Source organism: Ailuropoda melanoleuca, chromosome 4 (assembly GCF_002007445.2).
Source record: "Ailuropoda melanoleuca isolate Jingjing chromosome 4, ASM200744v2, whole genome shotgun sequence".
NCBI lineage: Eukaryota > Metazoa > Chordata > Mammalia > Carnivora > Ursidae > Ailuropoda > Ailuropoda melanoleuca.
The window spans coordinates 86,099,413-86,105,412 of NC_048221.1; positions in this window are offsets into that span (position 1 = coordinate 86,099,413).

The following is a 6,000-nucleotide window of genomic DNA, read 5'->3' on the forward strand; positions in this document are numbered from 1 at the left end:
AATACTGCAGTCCACCGATCCCAGTCCCAGTTTCTTCCACCAGTTTACCAATGAGGAAGGTGAGGCTTGAGAATTTATGTCAGCCCAAGTTCACACAGCTAGCAAGTGGAGAGCCAGCAATTATATGGGGGGGTCTCTGACTCTAAAGCCCAAGAGCTTTATTTCACTGTGGGACTGTCCCCCTGGGCCTTCCAGAAGATGATTTGGGAGGCTATCATGATCCAGTAAAGTGCCACTGGTGCTATGGCATTTCTGCCAGTCCCCAGCCACGAGCTTGTACTTGCTCTTTGGCCTTTGATCCTGCTGTCCAGGGATTTTTGCCTCCGTCAGCTGCTTGACTGAGGCTTTGTCATCCCTAAGTCTGATCCCCGCCCCGCCCTGGTGACTCACTCTGCACTTACTGTTCCACTCACTGACTTACCTGTTTGTCGAAGGTTTGTGGCCAGCAGAAGACGTGTTACTTGGTGAGACAACTGAGACCCATAGAGCATGGGCCTTTTAATTTCAGATAGGCAGTGAAAGGTAAAGCAGGATAGTGAATGCCTAGGGCTTGGAGGTGCTGGTGGAGGGAAATGGGGCATGACTACTGAGGAGTGTGGGATTTCTTTTGGGAATGATGAAAATGATCTAAAATTCATTGTGATAATTGTTGCACAACTCTGTGGATATACTAAAAACCATTGACTTTGTATACTTTATATAGGTGAATTATATGGTGTGTAAGTTATATCTCAAGAAACATTTAAAAATAAAATTCCATTGAATTTAAGGGGGAAAAAAGGTAAGGCAGGGACTCACTTCCAATTCTTGCAAAAAAACCAGACCAAATCAATCAATTCTGAGCTCCCCAATACCAGTAAACGACAAGACCTTCACATTAGGCTACACTGGATATCCTGCCCACTAGAAGTGTCCTTTTAGTGCTTTCCCCTGCAGGCTGGGGGCTGTCCCCGGATTGTCCGTTTACTCCTTCCCGGTGCTGGTGAAAAAATAAAGGCTTAAGGCCTCTCCTAGCGCTGAAATTCCATAATTCTGATCCCATGATGCCGTGAGACCCCTGCCTGTCTGTCGGCTAGTTATGTGGAATCAGGGATGCATACTGGGCAAAGGGTTGTAGTTCACTGGGCACAGTCACTTTGCTGCCCTGCCATCTGTCACCCGTTAGACTAGGTGGTCACACAGGGTAGAGGCCAATTCTGTCTTGTCCGTCTGGAACTCCTAGTGCCTGCTGTCCTGTTACTCCCTTTTTCTTCCAAGCACTGGCTTCTTTGCTTGCATATTGTCTCCCACCAACTGAAGTAAAAGTTCTAATAGGGCAGAAGAGTGTCCTGTTCGCCTCTGTATCTTACCCATGATAGGAGCTCAAGAAGTAGTTGTTGAATGAATGAATAAATGCATAGAATATTTAAGGGAGAAGTATGCGAGTGAATAGGCAACAGTTTCAGATTTCCAAAGTGTTTTTCCTCAGGTGTTGTACTAACCAGATTGGCTGATTTAATTTGAATTAAATCTTTGATTTTTTTCCACTCAGTTTTCATGGGAAAGTAGATTAAAAGTTCTTTCAGGGCAGGTATCTGTTGTGTTCACCTCTATATCTTTCCATAATAGGAGCTCAGTAGAGAGTTATTGGCTGAATGAATAGATGAACAAGGTAATATTCATTGAAAGAGGGAAAGTTAGAGTGGCACTCAAGGGGCGCCTGGATGGCTCAGTTGGGCGTCTGCCTTCAGCTTGGGTCGTGATCCTGGAGTCCTGGGATTGGGCCCCATGTCGGGCTCCCTGCTCAGTGGGGAGTCTACTTCTCCTTCTTTGCTCCTCTGCCCCCGCTTGTGCTCATGCTCTCTCTCTCAAATAAATAAATTTAAAAAAAAAGAGTGGCATTAAACAGGTCTCCAGAGAGGGGAGGAAGAAAAAGCAGGGAAGGGTTTGTTCCACATAGTTCCCAGCTGTTTATTATGTTCTTTCTCTCTGCCATATCCCAGCCTCTTAATGGACCAACTGCCTATGCAGAGATAACCTGAAAATAGGTAAACACCCTGCCACAGGTGCTGGCCACGTACCTAAAGGACTACCTGAATTACTTCTCACCCAACTCCCATGTGCCTCAGTTCTTGGCTTTGATATCTGCCCCAGTCTTGCATTTAATGACTCATTTTGAGATCTGAATCTCAGCATGGGCCATTTGGACTGGAGCCTGGCACTCTATCTCCACCACTTTCTGTGTCCACAGTGTGTAAGAGACACTCCCACTTCCTCCACACCCTGTAGGCCAACCAGCCAGCTTGTGTCTAGTATCACTGCCAGTGGAGGGAGACCAAAAATTATTCTAAAGAGTAGCTTACTTCATGGAGCCTCCAAGTGTCTAAATTTCGGGACTTGCTTGTAACCCATAGACTGCAGCAAAGATAATGAGATGTCACTTCCATGTCATTAAATGATTGTGACTCCTGTCTTGTTGGCAAACTCTCTCTTGAAGCAAGCTGCCACTTGCAAAGGCCTATGTGGCAAGGAACTGAGGGTAGTCTCTGGCCATCTGCCAACTAGGAAATGAGGCCATTAGTCTAAGAGTCCTCAAGGAAGTGAATCCTGCCAACAACCACATGAATGAGCTTAGAAGCCACTCTTTCCCCAGTCGAGTCTTCAGATGAGACTGCAGAGCCTAGGTCAGCACCTTGACTGCAGGCTTGTGAGAGACCATGAAGCAGAGGACCCAGGAAGCTGTGCCTGGATTCTTGACCCTCAGAAACTGAGATAATAAATGTATGTGGTTTGAAAGCACTAAGTTTTGCTATAATTTGTTACTCAACAGGAGATAATTAACATAATTAACATAGTGTATATGTGGTTTTTGTTTTTGTTTTATGCTCTCCCCTAAGAGGTGAAGGTACTATGAAACTAGAGAACTAGAGAAACTTAAATTTCTGGGCTCCTCACTTGTATAAGCCCCTTGAATGGCCCTGGGAGAGTCCCTAGCAATGTGTTCATGTGGCCACGTGTTTTTCTAAAATTTATAGAAAACATTTTAACTGCAGTCAGTTAAGTCATACTTCCTCTTGAGTCTGGTGATGTGGGAATGGCTGGGATATTTTGAGGAGATGGCTAAGAGAAGGTTGATTGGAGGTACCGTTAGTGGGATTTAGGGGCATACATTCACCTGACTTAAGTCATTTCTGTGTAAAGTCACGTCGTTGCTAGCAAAGTTTCACAGGCTGGTACTTGGCCAGTTAGGATTCCTCCCAAGGTTCATCTCATGGACTTAACACTAGAGTAGGTTGGCTTTCTTATTCTCAGTGATCCATCAGAGGCTTTGATTCCTATACTTAAAGGCATGAGAGTCTGTCCTCAGATATTTGCTTTGTTTGACACTATTTTCCACTTTTCGGCCTAGTCTAACGCCCTAGTGTAATCACCCGTAGCCACTATCCATGTACCCTTTGCTTCATCCATGGAACTCATCTTTTCTAGGCCTGCTTGTGCTCAGACTGCTCTCCAGCCTGAAATGGCATCTCCCAAGCCCATCTCTATAGATTCTTACTAAGTTTTTGCTGTCCTGATATAAAACATTGACATAACATAGGGGCACCTGGGTGGCACAGCGGTTAAGCGTCTGCCTTCGGCTCAGGGCGTGATCCCGGCGTTATGGGATCGAGCCCCACATCAGGCTCCTCTGCTGGGAGCCTGCTTCTTCCTCTCCCACTCCCCCTGCTTGTGTTCCCTCTCTCGCTGGCTGTCTCTATCTCTGTCAAATAAATAAATAAAATCTTAAAAAAAATTTGACATAACATAAAAGGATATATAACTCATCATAAGCCACTCTGAAAATATTGGTGGCAAACTGGATAGTGAGTGTAGTCAATTCAAAGAATAAGATGAGTCACTGAACAGAAAAACTTGAAAGTCCCTGAAATTATATATAGCTCCTATATGAAATGAACTTGAGTTTTCCCCAAGTTTGGGAAAAAATTCAACAATATACATGATATTACAAATAATGAATTGTGAAGCTGAGCTTGAGAAGTTGAAAGAGACTTTTCTAAACCGTCAATGAAAAGCAAGTTTTGATCAAACATGGTAGAGGAAAGACTAAATCCTTCTGTTTTTTCTATGAAGAGCTATTTCACAAATTTATTGTTATATGATGAACAACCAGGAGTGCATGGACCAAAAAATGTAGGGAAAAAGTGTTAAAGGGATATGTGAGACAGTTTACGATAATATGTAATTTTTCTGGGTTTCATGACCCTTGTATTTCTAAAGTTGATGTAGTTTTTAATTTGTTGTGATTTTCTTCCTTATTTTAAGAAAAAAAATGTGTGTGTATTTGGAGTTTTGTATTTTTTCTCTTAGAAGACCACAAAATTGCATTAAGCTTCAGGGTCCACTGAGCCTGGATCTACTCAGCTTCCCATCAAGTAGAAAAAAATTCTGTGATGCCGAGATCAGAATTCCGTCTTCCTATGTTTCCACCTCTGAGTCCCCTGTATCTTACGTATCCTTAGTAGGGCTCAATAACTTTTTTCTAAGTTTCATTCAACTGAAAACGTTTGGTTTTGAGGAGAGAAGGCAAAAGGGACACATGATCAAAGATGTCTGAAGGGTGCTTGGTTGGAGGGGAAAATAGGGAAAAATGTGTAAATTGAGAAGATCTCAGTATTAGAAGCTCGGGTGGAAGTTATATTCAGAGACACTTCAATTAATTTAGAGAAACACTAATAGTTGACCATATATCGAAGACCCTGCCTGGGCAGGCAGGTGGGTTTCATTTGAAGTCTCCTCTTTCAACACCTGAGTGGTGATGGCAGTGGTTCAGGCCCAACTAGAGGATATGGTACCTGGAGATTGGACTTGCCAGTGGGGCAGGGCGGAGAGTTGGGGGCAGACCCTAGCATAAGTCTGGTCCAGCAGGCAGACCACTGGCCCTTGAATAGTGTCAGGGAGACCTTGTAAGGAGTCGCAGAGGGGTATCTGGTGTGGGAAATGTGGAGAAGGCTACTGGTCCAACTTGGTCACCATGACAGATAGGAGGTTCCAGGTAAAACAGAAGGCCGGCCTGGAGGAGGGGATTGTGCTGAAAGGAGCAAAGTCAAATGTCAGACTCTGGGGCAACCAGATGGGGAATCCTGAGGTTCAAGACCAGCTTACAGGCCTGAATTGAGGTCTTGTTGACATTACAAGTCCTGCTGGCACTTAGGAGGCTTTCCAGCTATTGGCTTCCTGCCAGCTATATGACCAGGTAACCACAGCCAAATATTTCATAAAATCTCATTTAAACAGTTCAGTATTCTGAAATTTCAGTTATTTACTGGTTGCCCTATGTGGCAGTTCTTTCTTCCCTGACAGCAGGACAGCTACTTGAGGCCATCAGAACAGTAGGTTTAAGGGGCGCCTGGGTGGCTCAGTCAGTTGTCTGCCTTCAGCTTAGGTCATTATCAGGGTTCTGGGATCGAGCCCTGTGGTGGGCTCCCTGCTCAGCGGGGAGCCTGCTTCTCCCTCTCCGACTCCCCCTGCTTGTGCACTCACGGGCTCTCTCTCTCTCTCTGTCAAATAAATAAATAAAATCTTAGAAAAGAACAGTAGGTTTAAGAGGAAGGCAGTGTCCTTAATCTGATTTTTGTCAATATGCTGGCTCTCATGCTTCTTAATGCTGGCTGAGAAATACTAATAGGAATCTCTTGAGAAGGACTTGGGGCCCCAGGCATTTTCTGACTTTCAGTCCCAAGTAGATTGCTGATCACAGGCTGAGAAAGCCTCTCTCACAGCAGGGCTGTATTCCTTAACATCTCAGAAGATAATCGACTGTTTAAACAAAAATAATAACAATGTATTCCGGAGTTTATAACACATGTAAAAGTAAAATGCATGAAAACATAGCATAAAGGCTGGGAGGGGAGAAATGAAAGTATACTAATGGAAGGTTCTTATATGATATGTGAAATCGTGTAGCATCACTTGAAGGTAGATTGTGATAAGTGAAAGACATACGCAATAAACCTTAAGCAA